The sequence below is a fragment of the Vidua macroura genome, chromosome 21, assembly GCF_024509145.1.
Source record: "Vidua macroura isolate BioBank_ID:100142 chromosome 21, ASM2450914v1, whole genome shotgun sequence".
Taxonomy (NCBI): domain Eukaryota; kingdom Metazoa; phylum Chordata; class Aves; order Passeriformes; family Viduidae; genus Vidua; species Vidua macroura.
Window position 1 is genome coordinate 8358963 of NC_071591.1, and position 26101 is coordinate 8385063.

At 44.9% G+C, this 26101-nt stretch overlaps 2 long non-coding RNA genes across 4 annotated transcripts; both read right to left on the reverse strand.

The window, feature by feature from the left end:
- Nucleotides 1-1460: 1460 nt before the first annotated feature.
- LOC128817756 (uncharacterized) lies at nucleotides 1461-15878 on the reverse strand. 3 transcript variants are annotated; one of them, XR_008440277.1, is made up of 4 exons: nucleotides 15785-15878; nucleotides 11015-11142; nucleotides 2448-2545; nucleotides 1461-1726 (listed from the first exon to the last, which is right to left on the reverse strand). It is a non-coding gene; the product is annotated as an uncharacterized LOC128817756 (long non-coding RNA). The 3 variants fall into 3 exon arrangements; XR_008440276.1 differs by having other exon boundaries at nucleotides 2437-2545; XR_008440278.1 differs by lacking the exons at nucleotides 1461-1726; nucleotides 2448-2545 and adding an exon at nucleotides 4725-4940.
- Nucleotides 15879-19331: 3453 nt separating this feature from the next.
- LOC128817800 (uncharacterized) lies at nucleotides 19332-25783 on the reverse strand. The gene is made up of 6 exons (XR_008440300.1): nucleotides 25666-25783; nucleotides 23780-23909; nucleotides 23529-23687; nucleotides 23221-23305; nucleotides 22989-23142; nucleotides 19332-19571 (listed from the first exon to the last, which is right to left on the reverse strand). It is a non-coding gene; the product is annotated as an uncharacterized LOC128817800 (long non-coding RNA).
- Nucleotides 25784-26101: the final 318 nt, after the last annotated feature.

A 26101-nucleotide genomic window follows, 5' to 3' on the forward strand; every position in this document is an offset into this window, starting at 1 on the left:
CCAGTGTGCTGAAGGAGAGACTGAGGTGGCAGCTGAAGGCTGGGCTGTCACAGCACTGGGGGACTCTGTGCCCAGAGGCTCACAGGGACCACAGTCAGGCAACTGGGCCACTTTCCTGCCTAAATCCAGCCCCAGAGCACCTGGTGCTGCAGGGACTCCAAAGCACATGGAAGGCCAGGTGGGATTTCAGGTCCAGACCTGAATTTTGATGCTGCCTCAACTTCTACATGAGCTCAGCTGTATAATTCCAGGGAGGTGAGGTCTGTTTGTGACCAGTTGGATTGTGCAGTATTAACCTCACGTTTCAGTTCTTCCACAGACATAACCATGGTCTGGTTATGACTATTGGTCTTTAAGTATGTGATTTATATGGTTCTGGGAGATATTTTGTGGTTTATAGACTCAAAGACTCCAGTTTATACAGGCTCCATCAGGCCTTGCCAGGAGAGAATAGAATTTGTAGAGTTAAGATGAGCCTCGCCAGCTGGATATGTTGATTTTAAAGGTCCTTTCCAACTTAAATGATTCTGTGATACAACATTACCTGTGAAAAGAGGAGGAGAACCTGGATTTTGACTCACCCTCCTCAGAGAGAAGGAAACTGTACCTTGAGCTCCTGTTCCATTCTACACCAAAATTAATTTCCTCACAGAACCAGTGACTTTCCAGTGATAATTTGCTAGGAAAAAAAAAGATCAGGTTAAATACAGAGATTTGGGAAGTTACTCCTGGGCAGCAGGCCACATTATCAGTGTAATTTGATTTCTTTTTAGAGAAAAAAAAGAGTCACTCTGCTACTTCTTGGATTCCCTCTACAGGTCTCAGAGCCACCCCAGGACCCCTGTCCAGCACCTCTCTCCAGCTCAGAGATGAACCCAGGTGGGCAGGCTGAGCAAGGAGTGACAGAGACACCCAGGGCAGAGATGTCCCTCAGCCTCTGCTGAGTTCACAGTGACTTAAAACCCTTCCAAACACAAAAGCCAAAGGAGTTTTGAGACCTTCCAGGCAGAAGAGAGCGAAATGAGTTTTTCAGATCCCTGGATGCTCAAAATGTGTGCAAACACAATGTGACTTGCAGCATTTCAAAGCCTGAATTCCAGCAACACCATAACAACATGCAGGTTATTTGATGTCGTTCACACCAGGCACAGGGTGACAGACATGGGCAGAGAGGTTTAATCAGACTAAAACTAAGTAGTTGGCATTGTCTTGGCTGTCAGATCTTGATTTGCCTACACATAGCATTTGCAGTCTAGCCAAGTTTTAGAAAATACCTATAATGAGCTAAACCAAGCTTGGCTACCTTTGACATTGGACTAGATTAACAGAGAGAAGCTGTAGGGTTTAGATTACTGAAAAGATAAGTCCCTATTTGATGCATTTGGCTCATATTTGAAAGATTGCACCAAGTTTTATTACTCAGTTCTATCCCTATTTTCACAGTCAATCAGCTAAAAAAGTTATCTTTTATTTTTTATTTTCTTTGGAAGAAAAAAAATGTTTCCTGGTTAAAATGGCTTTCAGGATTTTAGATGATTCAGGATTTTAGAAAGAAGCAGGGGAATCTTAGCATCTGTTTTCACGTTGCCTTGACAGGGACAGGCCTCAATTAAGGATCTTTTTTAAAGTGTCTCCTCCTGCATTATATCAAATCCTGGTGCTTCTGCTGAAAGTTGAAAATGTGCACACATGGCAACCACAGACTCAGAGTCCAAAGGTGATGGAGCTGTCAGGAAAGCAAGGAATACATTCTGGATTAGCTGCAAAGGAGATGGATCCTGGAAACTAAAAGAGACTGTGGCAGCTTGGCTAGTGCCTAGGAACACTCTGGGTCCAAGTCTATTGGAGTGTTTACTGGGGAAGTACAAATATTCTCCAAATCCCAGCCAGCGACTTTTAAATTAATCTGTTGCTTTTTCCATGTTTAATTTGCTTTAACTGCCTTGCTTGATTGAGTATGGCTTTTTTTATTTCACTTGTGGGTATCTCTGACATTCCAGGTGCTTCCCACTGCTGCAGTTGGAAGAGTTATAGGTACCTTTGAGAATCAATCAGCTTATTTGGGCACATGGAAAAATCCAAGAATTAAAAAAGTAAATAATAATTGTTTTAAAAAATAAAGTTTGGGTTTCCCAGCTTTGTTTTTGTCACCTCAAGAAGGTGTGAAAACATTTGCAGGAGATTTGTATGAACAGAGAGCTGGATTATCTATCCCAGATCCCTGGACCTGGTGTGTTCACCCCTTGCCCTTGGACCAGCCCTTGAACCCTGAGCCACCAGGGAAGGATTCCAGCACAACAACCCTGCTTTACTCCAGGCAAAACCTTGGCCCATCAGTTTTTCCTGCACAAACTCCTTGTTTAAATCGTTAATCCCCCATAAACACGTGCCCTGGTTTCAGGGGTGTGCAATGCCTGCAGTGTTTGCAGCTCTCACCCTGCACAAACCTCTCTGTCCCTCTGGAGCTGTAAATGTTTGATTCCTTCCAGCAGCTCATCCCTGGGACCAGCTCAGAGGACATTTCTGGGTGATGTTGTCATCTTTCCTGATGCAAAACAAGTCATTCAGAGCAGAGGATTAATTAATTCTCCTTGGAAGTTTTATGTAAGCCTTGGTTTGGAGGCAGCAGCGCTCACAGGGTGAGCCCAGGAGTGCATCCAGCATTCCCTGCTGGGAAGAACCAAACCATTTCTTTGGGATTTCCTCAACTTCCCCTCCTCAGAACCACTTACTGAACATTTTGGTCAAGCAGGTCTTTCTCTGGTGCTGTGAGTTTGAGAGAGAGGCCTTAAAGAGCAGAAACAAACCTGCAGCAGAAGTCAGCAGATGGAAGATGAATTTTCCCCATCTGTACCAAGGCCCTGGGAGGAGTCCAGGAAAAGCAGGTGTATCTCATTTGAGGAGCATTCAAGTAAATAACAGCCCCACTCTGGAACAAAAAGAGGGCTCCACAGAGCTGCAGCTGATGCCTGCAGAGTGTCAGGAGCTGATTTTTTGACCTTCCTGGATCAGTAAGACCAAATATTTATTTGGGTGTACAGGAATTAAGTTCCAGAATATCACTGGAAATCAGGCATGCTGGTTAAGTTTTCTATCCTTTTGAAACTTCTATGAATTCCTGGCTGTATAGGATAATTTGTTTGGTCATTGCTTCAATCTATGTGTACTTCTAAAGGTTTCAAGCAGGACATTCCACCTTCCACCACAGGGATGAGGTGACTTACAGTGGGAAAATCTTTTCTTTTCACATCTTAGGCTGAGGATGATGAAAACAGCAGGACAAAGACCAGCACCACATGATTCTAAGTGTATTCCAGAGTGATTTTTGACTCAAACAGAATTGCAATGTTTTCAATATTTTCACAATATTTTCATCTGTACAGGCACATCCTCATTATGTGGTTAATGTAGGTGAGCAACACCAAGGTTATTTTAGCTTTGGTAAAAAGAGTTGCCCTGACAAACAGCCTGTGCATTCCCATGGGTGTGTGTCTGGGATAACTGGAGGCATTTCCTGGAGGTCTCCACCCCGCAGCCAGTGGGTGCTGCCGTGTAGGTACAGCTAAATGCCGCAGTGTCAGGTTACAAGATGTGGCTGGGGGTGTGTGTTCTATTCCCATCTGTCAGAGCTGGGGCAGTTCTCCTCTGTGCATTGGGCACTTTGCTTTATCTCTCCCACAGCCAATCCTCCCTCCAGGAGATCTCTGCTGTTCATGGCCACTGAGTGTCCCTGCATGGCTGAGAAAATTCCAGCATCCCATGGGGAGAGGCTCTGCCCAGGGCAGGAGCCAAGCATTCCTACCTGGATCCAATCTGACCTTGGAACAGCACAGCAGCCTTTGCCCACTGCATTCCCAGAGGAGCAGCTTTCTGCCCCACTGCATTCCCAGAGGAGCAGCTTTCTGCCCCACTGCATTCCCAGAGGAGCAGCTTTCTGCCCCACTGCATTCCCAGAGGAGCAGCTTTCTGCCCCACTGCATTCCCAGAGGGAGCCCAGGCCCATCTCCAGCAGCCCTGGAGCTCCAGAGGAAAACTCCAGCCTTGTCCAGGATCCTGCTCCAGCAGAAGCACAGCTGGCACTGCAGGAGGGCTGAGCCCCCATGGAATGGCACTGCTGCCACACCCTGACCCACAGCCTGCCAGGGCCTGCTCTCACTCTGGCAGTGTTGTTTTGTATTACTGCATTTTAATTTTTAATTTTCCTAGTAAAGAACTGTTGTTCCTACTCTCATATCTTTACCCAAGAGCCCCTTAATTTCAAAATTATAATAATTCAGAGGGAGGGGGTTTACATTTTCCATTTCAAGGGAGGCTCCTGCCTTCTTTAGCAAACACCTGTCTTTTCAAACCAAGACACACAACCTCAAATCTCACCAAGCAACAGCCAGTCGCTGGATTAGAGTAGGAAAAAAATCTTCACCAAAAGGAGTGTCCCACTCTGGAAGAGGCTGCCTGGGGAAGTGTTTGAGTCACCATCCCTGGAGGTACTTGAAAGCCATGGAGATGTTGCTCTGGGGACATGGATTAGTGGTGGACTTGGCAGTGCTGGGGGAACGGTTGGATTTGATGATCTCGATGGTCTTTTCCAACCTAAACAATTCTATGGCTCTACGACATTTGAAAAATATGTCTTTGAGATCACAAGGCTTTGCTGTGCCCCACTCTCACTTCTCTTTTATGGATTCAACTCTGAGTGTGTTGAATCACCAAGACATCCTAAAACGATTTTATAACATGCTCAGAACATTCAATGAAAGGAAGAAAGCATCATGGCAGCATGAACCACAGTTTAAGTTATTCCTTTTCCCTGGAAATTTTGGGTCAGGTTCTGTCTCCCAGACAGAAACTGTGCTGTTGCTGTCCTGCTCTTCCCAAAACCACAGCGTGGTCCCCATACAGAGGAGACTTGGATGGGTGTGAGAGCAGGGGGCAAAAGGACCCTGGAAAAAAAAAAAGAACATCAGTTCTGAGGGTAAACTGCACTGATTACTGAGTCACAAACCATCATCAAAAATTAACAAATCTCTCCTTTTATTGTGAGAATAAGAAAAAAAAATCACTGGACAGGATGTGCTTAAACTCCTCTCTGGTTGTGACTTTCATGCCTTCCATTTCCCCACAATCCCTCCCTGCCCCCCACCCACAGAAATCTTTGCTACATTGTGGTGTCTAAAAATATAGAGATGAATTGTCAGATTCTTATCATTTAAGTGGAGATCATGATTTCCTTGTTGTGGTCACAACTATAAGCATCTCTAAGAAAACATTTAAAGCTCTGTCTGAGGTTTGGATCTGAAATGAAGGAACTGGAAGTGAAGAGAGTTCCTGGCCAAAGTCAACCAAGACAAGAGGGAGTGAAGGAATGTAAAAGAGTCTGGAAAAGCTGAGTTGCATTGAGCTTGGAGTCCAGAAAGTGCTGGGGATGCAGACTGGGATCCTTTATACATTAGACAGTTGAGTTAAAGCTTCAGTTCTATCCTCTAAACCCTTTTTGCCCATTTAATGATGAACAGCAGCACTAAAGAAGTCTAAATGAAAGCTTTTGGAGCTGCCCTAGGGAGCGTGACCCCTACCAGTGCCCAGACTTGGAGCAGTTTGATTTCTGAGAACTGCCCACCATAATTTGGGCCACAGTGGCACAGAGGAAGGAGAGACACTGCCTTGTCAGCCCTGAAACATTGCCAGCACTTGCACACAGCATTTTTTGGAAGGGGAAAACACCACAGCACAACCGCGTGTACCCAAAATTGTCATTAAAGAAATCCACCCTGCTGGCAGCCAAGAGCACAAACCCAAAATCACAGGCTTGACTTTGAGTCAGGGTGTTTTGATAAAACATGAAAACCAACTGATTTCTGCAGAGGGGGAAGCTAAAGATAGATCTGACCAAATTGACAACATCAGCAGCACTCAGAGCTGGACAGCTTGGCTGGAAACCTCCTTCCAGGGAGAGACAGAGGTGTAGAGAAGCTCAGTTCCTTCAGATTTACCTCTCCCACAGGCCCCACTTTCCAAATACCTCTAAGAAAAGCTGTCTGTGAAATGCTTTGCACTTTGGTGCTGAAGGATGGCACTGCAGCAGTGCTCCCAGACAGGCTGGCTTCAGAGAGTCTCTCTGAAAAGCAAATCCTTCCCAGGGAAGACGTGGAGGAGGGCATTGGAAAAAGTTGTCTATAGAAGGAGCAAAATTAGACTGACACAGTAACAGTCTTACTGTAAAAGAGAATGGAAAGGAAAATCTGCAAGTCAATGAGAGAATTCACAGGGATAAACAGAAAAAGGCAGATGTCAATGAGTCACTGCTCGCTCAGAGAAATCAGCCTTTTGCCTTTTCTTTGAGTCACTGGCACACCCTGAAGCAGCAGCAGAGGCAGCAGCGACCTCTTGACATGAACCATTTTTAACAATTCATTACTCATGTGATCCTCCAGCCCTTTAAAAGTTCTGTGAAGCACTGAAGCACATGACATCACCCCTCACCCATGCTATGCCCCACCTGGAGCACTGGCTGGGGGGCAGCCCTGGGGTGTGAGGGAGCCTGTCAGAGGGCAGGTTTGGGGCTCACAAGGATTCCCATACCTGCAGTCCTTGGTGGGTGCATTCAGGAGTCACCAGCAAAAAAAAAAAAAAAACTGCCTGGGCTAAAAACACCTCCAAAAAACGTGTGAAGTTCTTGTCAGCTCCACCATAAAACACCAACTCCTCGCTTTCAGTCCACTGCAGGAGTTCTTAATAAAGCTGTGAAAAATATGTTCCTCAGTGGGATACAAACAGGCATCCAGAGGTGCTCTGGGGTCCAGATGTGAAGCTATAGGGTCATAACAAGGGAACAGAAAAGCACACAGCTTGAAACATCACCAAAAGCTTCCCAGCTTCCAGGCGAGGTGGTCTGGCCCAGCAGCCTGGTGCTAAGCCCTTAATCTACAGACTGCAGTTTTACATCTGTGAGTGCTTCTTGGGGGCTCATTTTTCCTTGCAGGATGATTTCAGGCTGCAGGATAAGTTATGTATAGCATGTGGAGCTGTGTATGCAGCACAGAATCAAGAGGCATGTAAAGAATGCAGCCAGGAGAAGGAACTGATTGGAATCACATGGGATTTTTAGATTGCATGTTTCCAGGCCAGCTTCCATCAGCCCCACTCCCTTACTTTTCAGTCTGGTTATCACAAACCATCTCAAGGTTCCTCTGTCTGCCAGATTTGTGCGTGACTGTTCCCCTCCACATCTTGCTACAAGGGACAGTCAGTCCCAGGGCATCTTTGGACTACAAATGGATTTAACCTCAAACCAGTGTAATTTCTTTTTTTTCAAGGCTTTTTCCTACCCTTCAATCATGCTTAGTTTCTTTCCCAGGACCATGACACGGTGATGTCAGAGAAAGGAGCAATTTCTGATTCACCAGGGCAGGCAGTGGTACCCACCAGCTCTCACACTGCCATCGCTCCAGAGGCACTAAAAATGAAGTCAGGATGAAATCCTGAATGCAGATCCTCAATTTAGAACTGTTTCCATTCCAGGAGTCACTCCAAAACTTGTGAGAAATGAGCAGAGGGTGTCATAGAGAATTAGGATAGAGGATTGTTCTGTTACTGATTTGATATTGATTTCAAGAATGAGGAGCCATAAGAAAGAAACAAAAGACGTTTTGTTGCTCCTACATGAGCTGGACCTGTGTTTTGCAAAGGAGAGGGCTTCAGTCTCCAGGCTTGCTGAAATGAGGCATTTCTGGCATTTATTTATCAGTGTTGCTTTGCACAGTGAAGCAGTAACAGCTCCTTCCTCTTACATGGCAAGCTCTGCTTATGGGGGAGAAATATTGACACAGAGAAAAGGTGATTCTAAAAAGTGACATGGGAAGGTGAATAGAATAAAAGTTAAGAGTTGTTTGCTACACATTCTCAACCTGTCTAACCATCCAAATCCAGCCATGGCTGTCAAACACATCACCCAAATGACTTCTGAAATGAAGGGGTGATAGCAAACTCCTTTGAAACCCAGTTCTAAATTCAGGAATAGTGCTGTGTGCCTGGTGAGGAGGTCATTTGTGAGACATCCTGGGCAAAGACATTTATTTGGACATTTCTCAGAGAAGGCAGTGTTATAGTTGCTATTTCAGAACTAAGGTTTGGTGAAAACTTACAGGGTAGAGTTGGATTCTCTGAAAGACTCTGGGAGAAGAAAACATGAGGCAGAAGTTGGGCAAAAGAGCTTCTTTCCACCTCAGAACTGCACCCAAACTCCTGGTGCTCACACTGGGTAAGCAATTTCACCCAGAGAAAAGGATCTGCTCCCAACTGAGCCCTCCAGGCACAGCAAGGGAAGTGTTGTTAGGGTTAGCACTTAGTTACTCCCTCCTACAAACTGACTAACATCAGCCCAGACTTGTAATTGCTTTCAAACTTCAGCCAGCTGCCATGGGGAAGGGGTTGGAAGACCATAAATATTGGCTGACAAAACACTGGAACGGATCCAAGCTCCTACGCAAAGGAACATGTTGGGTAAGAGCTCCCTGTGACTTGGTTCTGACTAGAAATGAGTTTTATCCTGATTTTTCAAGATCTTCACATCCTTGGGTACTGGAGAAAATAGAATAGGTTGGAAATCTTGCAAACAGTCAAACATTCCCAAGGTTCCTGGGGAATCAGCCACATTTGCCCATGTGGGTTGCTCAGGATTTATGGACTCAGCCTCTGCAGACTCTGCAGCTGAATGGGCAGGAACTTTAGTCAGGTCTTCACACTAAGTCTCCATTCTCAAGGAGTACAATTTTGCATGGAAAGATGAAAATGAAACTAAAACAAAACCTTGTCTAAGTCATGGATATTATCAGCCTCACTGAGCTGAAACCAGAAATTATTCTACCAGACCACACCATCATCTACTGTGAATCAGCACCTCGAAGGTGAAACTTTCCCCACAGGTCAAACCACTTGTGAAGATGGATATTTTGAAGATCAAAATACAAACATTAGCCAACTAGGAAGGTTTTGCATCCAAATGTGGTTGGAATACCTGGTTAGAAAAGCAGCTGTGCAAACACCGTGGCTGTGATTTGGAAATCGGTCTGTGCTCATTAAAGCACTCTCTGGAGACAAGGATCTCCATGGCAGGATTGTCCCTAACAAATCCTTATCATTTGTGGAAGGAATGGATTGCAGGAGGGACAGGTAGCAGACACAGCTTTCACTTCTAAGTAACTGTACAGACTGTGCATTGGAAAATAATTGATTTGCTGAACAGTGAGCCAAAGGCCTCCTTGTGCTGTTTTGGGGGAAAATACTCACATCAGCTCAAAGGCCTCAGTCACAGTCTCAGAATATATTTTGTTAATCAATGCAGAGGTGACCTCTGGGCCAGCATGGAATGAGCTTCTTGGGGTGAGCAATATTTTATTAATACCCAGTGATTTACCCCTTCTGCAAACAGGCAGAGCTTTGGGTCTCCAGGATTAGCCCAACACCTTTGATCTTACCTGAGTGCAAAGCCAACAAAAACCCTTCCTGGATTTGGAGTTGTTAGCTTTGAACAAGGGAGTGTCTGAGGCTACTAAATACTGAACCACAGCTGAAAGCACTCATCTCTCATCTGCCCACAATTTAATTGCTATTTTAGTTAAAGCAGATTAGTAGCAAATTTGAGTTTAATTTAAGGTTACCAGGGAAAGAATCAACAGCAATCAGTGGTAATTTATAAACAGATTAATTGCTCCATTGATATAGCACTGCACAACATATTCAATCCAGTCTTGCCTCATTGTGGCTCCTATTTACCAGTAGTTTTAAACCAAACAAAACACAGGTTCTCTGAAGAGCTCTTCAGGCTCTGCACTCCCACCTTTCCAGTGTTTGAATTTCACTCTGTTTCCATGGCCACCGTTATCTCTTAAAAAAATCATTTTGACTCATCAGTTCTTTCCCACACAGGAGCCCAAACACTAAAGAGGTGGGTTAGTCATGGGTTTAAAGGCTTAGGAATTAAAACCCCAAAGAGCAGACAGCAATGTGTTATCACAGAGGGGAACAGTGGGACTGCCACTGGGATATGGAACCAGACATTGCAAGGCACGGAACCACAGGCAGGATTGTTACCTTTCTGCCCTATTTGTTTTGTTTTGATGTCCAGACTGAATACTGGGATGACTCACAGAGCCCCTTGCTATCACAGCATATGCTACAGTCCAGACAGCCACGATACACAGAGTATCACCATACAATTTCAGAAATCTTCAGCCCACACAGTAACACCACACCTCATCAGAAGGCTCCAGGTGTCTGCCCATACAGAGTAGCATCCTGTCACTTCAGAGTGCTGTAAGTGTCCACCCTCCTTGTTCTTTAGCCCAACCTTTTATACCCTCACGCTCATGCATTGCCCCTCTGTGCCCTCTGCTCCCTTTGGTGGTTGCTCAGCACACCTGGGCACTCCATGGCTCATTGCTGTCAGTGCTGCTCACCTGCTTTTCACAGCTGGGCCCGCTGGGGATGGGGCTGGGCCACAGCCCCACTGCCAGTGACCACACACCGTGTGCCACACACAGCCCCATCCCAGTGACCACACACCGTGTGTCACACACAGCCCCACCGCCAGTGACCACACACCGTGTGTCACACACAGCCCCACCGCCAGTGACCACACACCGTGTGTCACACACAGCCCCACTGCCAGTGACCACACACCGTGTGTCACACACAGCCCCACCGCCAGTGACCACACACTGTGTGTCACACACAGCCCCATCCCAGTGACCACACACCGTGTGTCACACACAGCCCCACCGCCAGTGACCACACACCGTGTGTCACACACAGCCCCACCGCCAGTGACACAAACCGTGTGCCTACACCTTGCTGGTCAAAAAAAGGACAGAAAACTCAAAGCTGCTAATTCATGTGCCACATGAAAGCAGACACTTTAACGAGTATTCATTCAAACTTCTGGGAGTATTCTTGGAGTGAGTGACCAACACAACCCCATCACTACCTCCAGTCTTTCCTCAGGAAGCATTAGACTCACCTTGTTCTGCTGACATCTTTGCAGAAGGAATATTTGGGATACTTTAGTAATACCTGAAGAAAACTTGTAGAGCTGATTTCTTACAACAGCTCTGAGCCTGGTGATTAGGAGGAGTCTTTTTAAGCCATCTTAAAAAAAAAAAAAAAAAAAAAAAAAAAAAAAAAAAAAAAAAAAAAAAAAAGGAGCCTTGTCATGTCCTACATTCAGTTCAAAAGATTAAACTTGGGAAAACAGACACAGAGAAGGCAGGGAGGAGAAATTTTATAGGGACCTTTCTTATTCTCAATCCTTTACATAGAAAGGGAGTTGCCTCTTATCCTTGTCATCTTCTGGCTCTCTGTCCACACATCTCTCCATCCTTTTTTTGAGAAAAACCTTTGTAAAATCACTATGGTGGGAATGAGCAAAATAGCTCCTCTATTTCTTTCTGGACTTAAACAACTGGGAGTCACTGTGAATGTTGTCAGTGTCACTGGAAGTGTCACTGTGCTCAGTGAAACATTTCCATGTCCTTCACATCAGCATTTGGTGGTGGGAACAGCATAGCCAGGGAAATAAGGAATTGCAGGAGCTGGTGTGTGCTGCCCTTGGCTTTTCTCTGTCTGGGAAGACAATTATGGTCCTAGGGAGTGTTCCAGAGCCCTCCATCTCTGAGCACTGATGAACCTTCCCCCCTCCCCCCCCAAAAAAAAGCCCTCAGGAAGAAGGACTTGGTAGAAAAACCCCAACATTAACGAGACAGAGATCATAGAAGATCCTGAGTTGGAAGGGACACACGAGAGATGAGTGAAAGACTTCCTTCCTTCCTTTCCTTCCTTTCCTTCCTTCCTTTCCTTCCTTCCTTTCCTTCCTTCCCTTCCTTTCCTTCCTTTCCTTCCTTCCTTTCCCTTCTTTCCTTTCCCTCCTTTCCTTCCTCTCTTAGCAAACCCTAGTTTCCTTCTTTAAAGCTGCAGAGTTCCCTCTCACTCTGCCATGATCACACCCCCCTCCCTCCCTACTCCAAAATATTTCATTTGGTTTAAAAAACCCCCAGACATGCCCTGCACTGAATTAGTACTGCACAACAATATAAACTTTTAGGCTCCTACTTCATTTCTAGGAAGACTCACATGCTGCATGAGGAAGGATTTCCTGGAAAAGAAGAGATGAGCTCATAGCTCAGGCAATTGGATGCAGACTTAGGCTGGAATCAGCTTCTGTCACCACCAAGCTGAGCTCAGTTATTTCAGCCAGGTGGCCGCTTTTTTGTGCTCCTGTTGTACCCCAGCTGAGCTCAGTGGGAGCTGGGAATTAATAAATGCTCCAGACTGCTGGGAAAAAAACAGCCCTTGGGGATCTCTCAATAAGCAGCCAAAAGTTATTCCAAGAGGTTATTCCATCCTGTGTCCCTGCTTCCTCATCCATCCCATTGTATCCAGCAACAGGGAAAGGAATATAAGAGGGGTTTGTGTTTGCTAAAACGTTGTGATGGGCACAGTAAGGAAGCAACAAACAGAAGAACTCAGAATGGATTTGATGGTTATAAAAAAAGTACATGACTTACCTAAGGTAGAAAGAAAAATAAAGTATTAGAAAGATAAAAAGACAAAATTCAGGTTGCTTAGGAACTAATTCCCACTTCTGCCAACTTCTGAAAGTTTGGCCTTGCACCTTTTAATGCACTTGCATACAAATAGCTCAAAAAATACATGTGCTGGTAGAGTACTTTGATGGTAAGAGTAGCTGTAGTGTAGCTAAATCTCTTAGATAAATCTTAAATCTTCAGGCTTTAACACTTTAGGAAAACAAGGAAAGATGTCTCAACTCTCTTTTGTAGGTTTTACAATAAAGTTTTTCTTTTAAAAATATTTTTTTAGGCACAGTGGACAGAAGAGGAAGATGCTGACTGGGAGTGGGGCAGCTAAGTACTTTTTAGGCCAGGAGGGAGGCTTGATTCTCTGTTCCATCACAGATTTCACATGCAGCCTTCTGAAAGCCAGAGTACCAAAGGCATAAAGGGGATTTAAATGACAGAGTTCAGGGTGAAGAGCTCTGTAGCCCCAGCAGCCTCCTCCTCTCCCTCTGCACAGCTCAGGCCATGCATCAGTGTTGTCCTCAGGTCCTCTCCTGAGGCTTCAGGCTGGTACTGCCTTTGGAAATCCATCCCCACCCAGGACAATCCAAGGCAGGGAACCCTGTGAGGGATGTTTTGAAGCACAGAGTGTGGGATAGCTCCTGGTCAGTGGTCAGAGGACTGCAGGCTGTCAAAGAGCTCAGTGCTGTGCCTGGAGAGAGTTGAGTCCCTCTTTCCCATGCTCTGCAGAGCCTCAGGGCACAGAGGAGCTCAATAAACATTCCCATTTAAAAAGGTTTTTGTTCTCTCCTCCCTTTCTGGAACCAACACCAACACCTTATAACACAGTCTATAAAGACCCGAATCAATTTGAGGAGCTTTAAAGCTTTTCAGTGTCTTAAATATGAATCTGTAGCAAAACTGAGAATCAGTTCAATCCCCACATCCACACAGTGCTTGTACTCCTGGCCTGCCTTCATAACACATTTATAAACCATTTTCTGTTTAGTAAACTCTGCTTGACAAATCACTTGACTTAAATTCCAGCATCTGAAATAACCAGCAGTAAGAGATAAGGTAATGGCCTGAAGACAAGGATATTAATCCTAATTATTTCTGATAACACCCTCCTTTGAAATACATGTTAATACTTAGCCAGCTGTGGTTAGTTTCCCAAAAGCAGAATTTCAAAACACTTCCTTACCCAAATCAGCCCCTCTGACCTCAGATCTCTGCATTCCCAGACAACTTCCAGGATGTCAGTCCAAGCAAGTCTTCCTAAGCACACCTCAGGGAGCAATTCCTAGATTGGTACTTTCCATTGGAAGTAGTCTGGGCTCTCTCTAAGGATCTTGAGGGAGCACGTCTTTGCTTTCCTCTCTCAGAGTTAAGGAAGCTCATTAAAATATTCAATGAAACCCAAGAAGTCTGTTGGTCACATTACTTGCCAGTTAGTTGGGGGGGGGGGGTGTTTGTTTTTTTTAAATTATTTTTAATTTGTTGTTTTGTGTGCAGCAATCTATCAAAGTTTAAAACCCCAAGTGCAAACATTTTCTATGCTGGCAGAACTGTTTTCTCATGCTTGTGACAGCTGAGTGACCTACTTTTGTTTGCTGGTGTGTCAGCCTCTGTGGTAGGAGGCCCAACTGGGATGTCAGCAGTGCTTAGAGGGGGGTTGGGCTGAGTGACTAAACCTGGGTCACCTGTGACCAGCTGGGATTTAGAAGCCAACAGTTCAAGTTACAGGTGACAGTGCAGAGCCTGGGCTCAGATCTGGGAAGGCAATGATGCCACTTGGACCAGGTGTGGATCATCCTCCTGGATTGTCTGTGATGGTTAATTTAAAAAAACTCATCTTAGAGAACAGCTGCAGCTTCACCACAGCAGGAATCAGACTTTCACAGGTTGCCAATGAGGTCTTCTACTCACTGCTTCCAGAGGCTGTCCCTTTTTAGCTTGAGAGAGTGAAGAACAAAGCTTTCAGCCGCAGCCAACACTGCTCAGGAAGCACTTTAAGAAAGTCCAGCTTGACCTCCACATTTCTCCCCTCCCACATCTTTGCAGAATCCCTGCAGGCCTTCTGCATGCCTTAAATTACCCCAAATCCTGAACTCTGAATAGAACACTTTGAAGAATTGCCACATCTCTGAGAAAACCATCTTCCCATCCTTCAGAGAAATATATTGTACAACATAAATATTAACTAAGAAGGAGCCAATGAAAATACAGGAGGACAACATGATTAATAATATGGTAGAAAGTGCTTACAAAGAAACAGGAGTAAAAGATTGGGCAGATCTGCCCAGTGGTCTCTCTCCATAGTGGTCACATCCTGATCTCTCTCCTACTTGTAGGCAATTTTCTCTCAGTAATTAACAAATGGTGATCACCATTTTCTTTGTTGACAACATAATTTCATTGAAATCCATGGATTTATGGAGGCATGACTTGGGATCACTTTGTGGCAAACACACTGCTTCCTCTGGGTAAATATTATTAGAATGGTTGGGAGGAAGGAATGCCATCTGAAAGGCATTCCTGCATCCAGGAAGAGGATTTTAAACTTGGCAGAATAACCTACAGGAAGCTGTTAGTTGTGCCAGACTTTATGCTATTGATTCAGTAAGGCAAACAAACGTTAGTTGGGTCTGTTCTCCTCACATCATGAGTTTCAGCTCAGGAAGACCAGTATGTCCAAGAAGAAAGTGCAACAAGCTATGCCTCACTTGCCTTGTTCTGGGAAAAAATCCAGGGCTAGGAAATGTTCAGAGGCCAAAGCAGAAGGTTCATCTAGAAAGGAGACTCTCTCCATCCCCATTAATGTCACTGGGAATGCTGCTGCCAACAGAGACCTGTATTTGGCTCCTGGTAATAATTACCAATCCCTCAGCATTTACTGCAGGCTGGAATATCCCTGGTTTATGCCAATTATCCAGACCAGAAAACATCATCCTTACAAGGCTGGAATCAAGAGATGCACTGGTCAGGACCCATAATATACTGAAATATTTCCAAAAGACTCCTTCATAATCCTATTTTCTGCTGTTCTTCAAAGTATTCTTCCCCGTGTCTACCTCTTGTCTGGTGTTTGTGAATTTGTAATGAATCTTCCTGCACCCAGGCCCTGGGAATGAACAGCTCAGCTTCAGCTGGGCCTTAAGCAATTGGCTTTGGATGAAATCAAAGCCCTTCCCCATATCAGCCACCAGATAAATAACCTGCAAAAATGCCAAAATCCAAAGTTCTCTGAGTCCTCTTGAAGTAAATCATCAAACCACTACATTTGGTAGTACTTCTTCACTGCTTGTTGAGCTTGAGTTCACAGCTCTGTGACATCACAGCTTTTCCAAAGTATTAAATAGAACAAAGAACTTTAAAGACTCCACAACACAGCCTGTGGGAGCTACACCCCCCAGAGGGGAGCAGCACAAAGGCTCCTCAAATCCCTCCAGTCCCACGGCATCTGCAGTGCCATGAGATACTGAGGGAGGGGGAGCAGACCCTTGATTGGCTCAGTTACTGCAATTGCTACGAGCACCTGGAAAATACAACAGGCTCAGATTGCCAGATCACCACAAACCTGCACTGATATCATTTGAGTGACCTCCATCACCCCAAAGGCAGAGAGACAGAAGCTTATTCAGTAGTTTTGTCTATGATAAAAAAGAGTAGGTACAGCTCAGATAGAAAGTACTGAAGCTCTGAAATCCTTTTACACATATTTTGGGATAAGAGGTGACAGCTGCAGCCATTCAGGTGAAAAATGAATTGGCTGCCAAAATTTATCTTGTAACATAATCCACTGCTGAACAAAGAGATGTTTTTCTTCATTTCTGTATAGCCTTTCCCCATTTTTCTTGAGACCAGGGAATTCTGCAGGAACAAGACTTTAAAGAGAAACTTTAATCTCCTTCAGAAAGTTTCAATTGTCCTGTCTTAACATACTGAAAAGCCTTTTTATTAGGTTTTTATCATTTGTCCTGGTTATTCCTGTGATAAAAGACTTTAAGATTCTTCCCACTTTACCCTTCAGGTAATCAGCACAGCTTTACAGAGCTCTTTAGGGAATTAGATAGGGCCACGCATCTGCACTGGGGAGCCAATAGCTAACTTAGATGTTTTTCTGCTTCTCTAGATCACTCAGTAAGTTTCACCTTCTGCTTGATAAGTTTCAGTTCCTGGTGCAGTGAAAAAATGCCATTTCACTGTGCAGTGTGGTTTACAATTGTTCAGTAGAGAAATAAGATAATTTTAAAAAGAGTTTAATCTGCTTTCATCTGGAGGAGTATTCATTTCAAAATGAGAGCTAGTAAGAATTTCTGGCTAAATAGATGAATATTTTGGTAGGTTGTAGCTAAAAAAACCCCTTTTTAGATCGCAGAATAATGGAATTGTTTGGGCCAGAAGGGACCTTAAAATCATCTCATCCCAGCCCTGCCATGGGCAGGGACATCTCCCACTATCCCAGGGTGCTCTGTCCAGCCTGGCCTTGGGCACTGCCAGGGATCCAGGGGCAGCCCCAGCTGCTCTGGGCACCCTGTGCCAGGGCCTGCCCATCTCAGAGGGAACAATTCCTAATTCCCAATATCCCATCCATCCCTGCCCCCTGGCAGCTTAAAGCCATTCCCTTTTCTCCTGTCCCTCCAAGCCCTTGTCAATCTTTGCTCTCCATCTTTCCTGTAGCTCCTTCAGGCCCTGCAAGGTCACACTGAGCTCACCCCAAAGCTTCTCCTCTCCAGGTGAACAATGCCAGCTGTGCCAGCCTTCCCTCCCAGCAGAGCTGCTCCATCCCTCTGATCCCCTGGTGCCTGCTCTGGATCTCTGCAGCAGGTGGACATTTCCATCCCTTGTTGACGTGTCTTCATCAGAGGAAATCTTTTCCTCTCAGAGAGTCAGTTTTACCTACAAATCCATCCCCTTTCCTGCTCATTGATTGGGCCTCATCCCTCCTTACAAAGGAAGACTTTGGTAAAACAAAGGCTTTGTTACTTTGCTTAAAAATGCTGGAGTCGTGTCCTCTCCCATGGGAGTGGCTTTCCCAGATGGCTCTTGACAGGCAAGAAATGTCCCTCAACTGCCCCACACACCATCCTGGACTTCACCAGCACTGAAATTTTCAGTTGTGTGTTATTCCTCCCACACATCTTTCCCCCTTCTCCATTTTTTTTTCCATTTTGTAACCCAGCTCTGACAAGGACATCGTTGTTTGCAGGAAAACCGCCGGCCACTGAACCGCCTTTAGGCAAAGCAATTCCTCGCGCTGTAAACTCATTTCCTCTTTATTAATTTTTCCATATCATGATAATGATTTGCTAACCTGAGTGACAAAGGGGCCTCTCTTATGCACAAACAGACACTCCCAGGCTCCTCCAGCACAGAATTCCCAGGGGAAGAGCCATGTTTACCCACACAGGCTGACTTTATTTCTCTTCTGTCTGGAGTCAAGCGAGGCACGTTCCAGTTGAAGTCAAAATAATCCCAAGAAAATCCCTGAAACTTTAGACTTTCTGGAAGAGTTTTGGAACACCCCCAAAGGCAAATGGAGGGATTTTATGAAGCATTCCAATACTCATATGAAAATGATTGTGGGGAAATACACACAATGCAGATCACTCCAGGGATTAGGAGTCTTCCAGCAAGGAATTCCTTCGGCTTTGCATTTCTTGGATAAAAGTATTTAAAAAACTGGCAGAGCATTATAATCTTATTTTCGGGTGATTTGTTCTGACTGATGGGAGGTTTGGTGCAGTGGCAGGTGAGGTGACTGTGCTGAGGTCTGATCACAAGTATTTCAGGGAGTATTGGCTCTCTAAGCCTATTTTCCTGCTTTTTTCTTCCCCTCCACATGTCTCTGCTTAACCAAACATCACCCATCTTGACTCTTCCCTCAGAAAGAGCAGGATAAGTCAGGAATAATCCTTGTGAAATGACTAACTTAAGTCAGCCTAAGTAGAGAATCACATCTCAAAACCCAGCAGTGAGTTGTGAACCTGCCTTTTCTGTCACAAGTACAAAGGGCAATTGAGACACTCCTGGATCAGAGGGAAAGTCTCTTTTCATTGTAAGTGATTAACAAGCAGAAAAAACAGACCTCGACTTTTTCACTGGCCTTTTTGCCCAACTACAGAGCTCTGTAAACACATTAAAGGAGAAGAATTAACAAAATAAGGCACGCTCTCAGTGAATTTATTACAGGCAAACAACACATGAACACTGAAACGAGCCAACAGTGCTTTGGTGGCCTATTGGAACTGCTGGCTTCACTCTATTTTCTCAGTAGATAAAATGTGCACATTAATTATGTGCAAAATTCTCACACAGAAATGGGTGTAGGCCTGTAATTGCAGGATTTTTCTTTTTATTTTGATTATCATTCTGAAGCCCAGTCCAGTTTGGCAAAAACAATCCATTCTGTATAAAAATCTGCTTAGGAGAAATGGATTTCTTTACAGCAAATCCTGTGACTCTCCCACAGGCCAGCAGTGTGTCACAAAGTGACCTTCAGCACTGGTCTTTATTCCTAATTTACCAGGAGGTTCATATTTTAAAATAGTATTTGGGAGATAACTGGGGCTAAATAATGGCATGCTTCCTAGATTAGGTCATGCATGGCCTTTCTGCCAAGCACCTTATCTAAATAATTATTCTTTTTGGGGGAAGACACCACCATGTTTTTTCATTTCTAATCTCCTGTTTGTCTCCTTCCTTCCTGCACACTAAATAATGAAAATTTGAGATATTCTTCAGTGAAAGGAAAAAACTTAGTGATTTGAATCTCACTTTTATTCCCAAATTTCATTTATCTTTAGTTTTCAGTTCACCTGAGCAGTCTGAACACCAGAGATGTCTCTCCTTAGGGCAGTGCCTGAAACATGAGGCTGCTCCACAGTGGAGAGGCAAGGAATTTTCACTTTCCTTCTGCTTGAAGGTTTCCACTTTGCAGATGACGTTTCCAGTGCTTTGATCCCCCAAACGAGGGGGTGAGGCTGAGCTGTTGCCTTGTGGCTGGAGAAGGAAATCAGATCTCTATTGCAATGTCCAATCTGAGGACACTTTAAGTTAAGAAGATAATAATAAAAAAAAATTAAAAATAATAACAGCTCATTTTTCCTGGAAAATACTTCCTTTCAAGATTTTGAAGGGAATGAGAGTGAAGCACAGCCTGTCCCCAGTGTTTCCTGCCATGTTGGTGGAGAAAACTCCCTGCTCAGAGCTTTTTTTCCCCCTTGCTCAGTTGTGAAGCATCAAAGCCTTTCCATGCTGTGAAATACAGAGCAGCAGCCCTTAATTCTGCATTCCCAGTCCCTGCTGGAACTTGGAGCACAGGACCTACAGACAGAAATGGCTTTGGAGGACAGAGCTGGCAAGAACAAGGAGCAGGAGGCAGAGGTGAGCTGCTTTCAAGTGAAATTTGAGTTGTTATGATGTCACTAAGTCTGCTCTGGCTCCCAAAAGCCATGAAACACTTCATCCCCTGGTGCTGAGACATGACACACGTTATCCAAAGCCTCCTTTAATCAGCTTAGCAACCTGAATAAGGCTAACAGCAAAACCAGCTCCTGCCAATCCCCTCTCCAGAGTTTTTGCTTTCTAAGCAAGCCAGAGTTATTCCCAAAAATCCCATAATCTCACCAGGAAGAATTTATCAAACACACACTTTTAAAGGGGTACTTCTCAATATAGTCAGTGCCCTCATTTCACTGGGCATTTCTTTAGAATATTCCAGGTAATTCAGAATTTGCCTTCAGTACATCTGCATGTGCTTTTTACCAGCATTCAGCCAGGAAGGATCAAGGCTGGTTCCCTGCTACTGCAAGCAAACTTTTCCATGTGTCCACAAGGTGATGGCCATGCTGGCACTGGTATCCAGCGTTTTGTAGCCCTCTCTGGAGTGTCAGCTGCTCCCAAAGGGATGGGCAGCAGCAGGGATCCTGAGGCTGGAACCTCCCCATCCCTAAGCAAGGGGAGCAGGACAGGCCAGGGCTGGTGGCCTGGTTCTACCAGGAGTCCCCAGCACCACAAATCCATCGTGGTGGATCAGGTTTGAGGCCATGGCAGGAGCAGGTCCCGGCCAGCAGGGCAGCATCAGGGCCAGTGGTGGGGAACAGGGTCACCCCCAGCCCATGGTGACAATGCAGGTGACTTTAATGACTTCCCAGGATAAGGAAAATGAAGATATCACCATTAAAGTCACTGTGTTATGACACGTTTCTGAGAAACCACTTGCTCAAAGTTGCATAAGGATGAGAAGTTTCCAGTGTTGTCAGACAATGTGGGGTTTTTCTGGACAATTTGGGAAGGTCTTGTGTTCACCCAACCTGCTCCCTGCTGCTGCCTCCATCCCATTCCCACTCCCATTCCCACTCCTGTTCCCATTCCCATTCCCATTCTCATTCCCATTCCTGTGGCTGTGCAATGCATTCTGAGACCACAGTGACCTGGCTAAAATCTGAAATTTATTTTAAAATTATTTTTAGGCCAGATCACTTCAGCATTCTCCTTCAAAACCCCGTGCACACTTTTCTCAGCGTTACTAAAAGCAGGCAAACTGCACTATGAATTTGAATTCTTCTCAATGAGCTTTGCTGTTGGAGAAGACCTGTCTGATTATTTTTCCCTTTCCAGAAATGAATGAGAAATTGGGTCTTTCTGCCCTGATCCCTCCTTGCTGCTCATTCAAAACATTAAATGAATTTCACACTCTTCCTATTGAAAATTAGAAAGAAAAGCACAAATCTTAATTAATTTTTGGAACCTGGAGTCTGAAAAGCCCCACTGTGTTAGGTCAATCAGTTTTGTTCAGATGTCAGGCGCTGTGCTGGATTCATTTAATGTGTTTCAAAACCAAGAAAAGAGGATTATAAAACCTATAGGGAAGTACTGTATTTAAACTTTAAAAATTTGGGGGGAGGGGTGGTTTTTGCATTTTCAAAGCTAATTTTTACTGTCCACAAACTCCACGAAAATTTATTCTGCAGTACATGATAACACACAATGGCTTGTAAGCAGTTCTACCACAGGCCAGTTGTGTTTTTATGACTCAAGTCCCAGCCAGACTTCAAGTGCCTTCAAAAGAAAATTTAATTTACCCAATTAACCCTTTTTTGGGGGGACATGAAGGCACATTCAGCGCTGTCCAACATTTGGCACTGTGTTAATTTGACCTTGTGCACATAAAGACTCCACATCAGAGGACTGATGCTCTACAGCCCTGCTCAGACCTTCTGCATCACTCACAGCCCATTATTTCTGAAGTGCTGTTAGCAAGGAAACCCAAACAATCCTTTTCCCAGGCTGTCCTTTCACCCTTGGCCTTGGCAAGCTCTGAGAGCAGAGCGATCCCAAAGCCTCTCCAGCTGAAGTGGCACGTCCCAAATGGATATCCAATTGTTTATGTCAGGGTGATGATTCCCTTCTCTTGGATCTTATTTAGATCTCCTGGTAGAATTTGCGGTACCCAGCTGGTTTCTACACTGAAAAGGACTTTCTGCCCCTGCTCTGTCTGCCTTTGTTTCTCCCCTCCTTTTGAACTCGTGAGGGACTGAGATGGTGCAAGTGACAGTGTAGAGGAGACGGCATCTCCTGGATGGAAGGAGCTGGAGCCAAGGCACCCAGTTTGCTCCTCCTGAGACTGCTCTGTGCAGACAGACACCACGAGGGTGCCAGCAATGAAGTCAGCAGCTGTACAGATGCCTTGGGTTTGGGGCCATGCTCAACACATCAAGTTTTTGGAAGGTTCCTCCGGAGTGGGGCTGGATGGTTCTTGCCTCATCTACAGGCAAACACTGCTCTGTCTCATTGGCCAAACTGGCACAGTGCCAGTCACTTAGGGGACTGCTGCCATTGTTACAGCAAAATTGGTCCTTTCCACAATGAACGTCACTGCTTTTTGTGGTTATCATGAATAAATAATCATTATTTTACTTCACAGTTACAGGAGAAAAAGATGGTCCACATACCCCTAAACAACCACATTTCTCTTCCCAAAGAACTCATTGAAGACAATTACAGAGCCACAGAATATCCTGAGCTGGAAGGGACCCCAACGATCAGCCAGCCCAGCCCCAGTCCCTGCCCAGACCCCCCAACAACCCCACCCTGGGCATCCCTGGCAGCGCTGGCCAAACGCTCCTGGAGCTCTGGCAGCCTCGGGGCCGTGCCCATTCCCTGGGGAGCCTGGGCAGTGCCAGCACCCTCTGGGGGAAGAACCTTTCCTGCTCTCCAGCCTGAGCTGCCCTGGCCCAGCCCCAGCCGTTCCCTGGCTCCTGTCCCTGTCCCAGAGCAGAGATGGGAGCTGCCCCTCGGGAGGAGCTGCAGCCCCCGGGGAGCTCTGCCCTCAGCCTGCTCATCTCCAGGCTGAACAAATCAGGTGACAATAATAATAATAATAACAATAACAATAACAATAACAACAATACTCACAAAGGGTATTCGTGTTGAGAGGCTGCTCAGCCAAGGTTGCATAAGATGTCACTGTCTGAGCCATGAATCCAACTGTGTTCCTGGGTGGCAGTGCAGCTCCCATCCACTTCAGCTGTTCTTTGTTCAGATGACATGGACTATTTCCTAGTCATTTCTAAGAAGTTCAATCTTAGGGATTAAAAGAAATGGAGTTTGACCTTTTCATTATCCCCACTAAGGCAGCCTTACTGACCACTGGAACTTCTGAGAGCTGTGCTGGTAAGTTGCTTTTTCTAATGATGTGAAGCAAACTTGTCAGAAGGATGAGGCCTCCTTAGCTGCACAAGATCAAGGGACAGTTTTAAAGGCAGGACTATTTGCAGCCCCACCCTGAGGATAAACAGTCAGAAGCAGACACCTTGCTGCTTGGCTTTAGAGAATCGACTCACGCAGGAAGAAATCTGCCTCCTCCAGCTTTTTTTCAGAAGGGTTAAATTTGATTGAGGGTCATGGGAACCACTCTTTCACAAGCTGGATTTTAAAGGAAACTTTGATACTTACAGATCAGAGTTCCAGTTCAGTTCAGTTCCCATTACATCAGTAGATCTCCACTTTGTTACCATATAAGAAAGACTCTCTTCCCAAACACTTATTTGGCACTTCACTGTAACAGCCACTGCTTTTTTACAGAGCTGCTCCTTTCCCTACTGCTGACACAAGCTAAAATGTGAGAAGAAAGTCACACAATTTTGGTAAATGAAGGCCAGATTTACTTTCATGATTATCACTGAGACAGGGAATTGCATCTTAACCTTTCAGGCTGCTGCTGCTTCTCTGTAGGAGCCTGGGAGGGAGTGTGACCTGGGCACGCTCCAGACATCTCACACAGCTTTGGTTCCTTCTGCTAAAAACCAAGGATGCTCCATTCCTGGCTGCTTCCATCTGGTCAGAGAAGAGCAGTTGTCAAGTTTAGTATCACGTCTTTACTATATGTTCTATTAGATAATCTTTAAAGATTATCTTTACTATTCTAATTTATCAGCTGTAGTCTCAATCCTGTGGCCAGGATTATCAGGGTTAGGACTGGAACACGATTTGCTATGAAGGTACAAACCTGGAATGTCCCGTTAGAGGATAATAAACCACTGAGAACATTCTTCCATTTCTCTGGCCAATTCAATTTGAATCATTAAATGTTATTGGCAAACACAAAGAGACAGTCAAGGTAAATAACATCGTTTATACGTGCGTTAATTAACTGCCTGAAGTACCACCCATGAAGCAGATAAATCAGACTATTCTTCTGAGCCCCGACTCAAAGGAGGTTAAAGGAATTATTTCACCATTACCATAATCTAATATGTGACCAAATGTTCAGATGCTGCATTCAAGAGAGCAGAAACAGAATAACTGCACTGCTGTGGGGAGGCTGGCTGGATAAATGCCAGCATGTTCACTGCCCTGAAAATAGAAGACAAGAAAATACACATATCAAGTTAAACTAATGATTTATGTGTCCCAAAGGGCAGTACCAGGAGAATGAACCCCTAGAAGGCACAAATAATGAACACATTGCCTGTAAGAGAAGTGTTTATTTCTCTTTCTAGTAGGAGGCTCTTTCCTAACAGAGAACATGAGGATTTGATATTCCTCCCAGCATTTTGAGAGGATCACTGATGCTCCCCAGGGGACTGTCTGTCTGCAAGGAAGCTGCTCAGTGAGGGCAGCAGGTACTCCCAGAGGCAGCTTCATTTGTCAGTGGGTGGGCTGGGAGCAGAGATCAGGGCTGGTAAACTCGAGAAAATGGTGCCTGGAAGCATGTGCTGGAAAGCAGAACAGTGCAGGAAAAACAGGGCTGGAGAGAGATGGGAATAAGGTGACTCAGTGGAGAGAGGTCACAGCAAAGCACACAGGAGGAGTTTTCAGAAACTACAGAAGAGAGAAAGAATTTACAGACCCCTGACCAGTGAGTGTTGTTTTACTGTACAATACAAAGTGTCAAAAGAAAAGAAAAGGAAAAGAAAAGGAGAAAAAGAAGAGGAGAGGAGAGGAGAGGAGAGGAGAGGAGAGGAGAGGAGAGGAGAGGAGAGGAGAGGAGAGGAGAGGAGAGGAGAGGAGAGGAGAGGAGAGGAGAGGAGAGGAGAGGAGAGGAGAGGAGAGGAGAGGAGAGGAGAGGAGAGGAGAGGAGAGGAGAGGAGAGGAGAGGAGAGGAGAGGAGAGGAGAGGAGAGGAGAGGAGAGGAGAGGAGAGGAGAGGAGAGGAGAGAAAGGAAAAGAAAAGAAAAGAAGAAAAGAAAAGAAAAGAAAAGAAAAGAAAAGAAAAGAAAAGAAAAGAAAAGAAAAGAAAAGAAAAGAAAAGAAAAGAAAAGAAAAGAAAAGAAAAGAAAAGAAAAGAAAAGAAAAGAAAAGAAAAGAAAAGAAAAGAAAAGAAAAGAAAAAAGAAAAGAAAAGAAAAGAAAAGAAAAGAAAAGAAAAGAAAAGAAAAGAAAAGAAAAGAAAAGAAAAGAAAAGAAAAGAAAAGAAAAGAAAAGAAAAGAAAAGAAAAGAAAAGAAAAGAAAAGAAAAGAAAGGGGGAAAAAGAAAAGAAAAGAAAGAATGATGATGACTTAGCTTGGCAAGCTCCTCCTGAGCTCAGGGCAAGGTCTCTGCGGTGCCATTGCCCAGTGCTGTCAGCCAGGGTCTGTCTTTCGCTCACAAACCTGACGTGCACCCCAAAGCACAGTGTAACTCCAGCCTCAGGAAATGTCCCTCTAGGACCACGTAGTCATCAAGGTTGAAAAAGACCTCCCAGATCATCACATCCAGCCTGGAGCCAAAATCCAGAGCTTGCACTCACCCAGGCTGTACCCTGAATCCTCACTCTGGTAGAACAAAGCAAGGTCAGGACTTCAAATGCATGGGCAGGATTCTGTCCAGGTGTCTGGTGCCTGTGTCACAATCCCATGGTCCTTCTAGATGAGGTGGTTCTACACTGGTCTAATTCTGGAAAAAAATAGAGCCTCAAGCAAATTTCAGCTGTGATTGTGTGAGTTTCTAGACAGAAGGGTCATGGATTATTCTCACTCCATCCCTAATTTCTTCCTCAATTTAAACAGATGCCCAGAAGGAAAAACCCTGCCCACCAGCAAGTTCCTT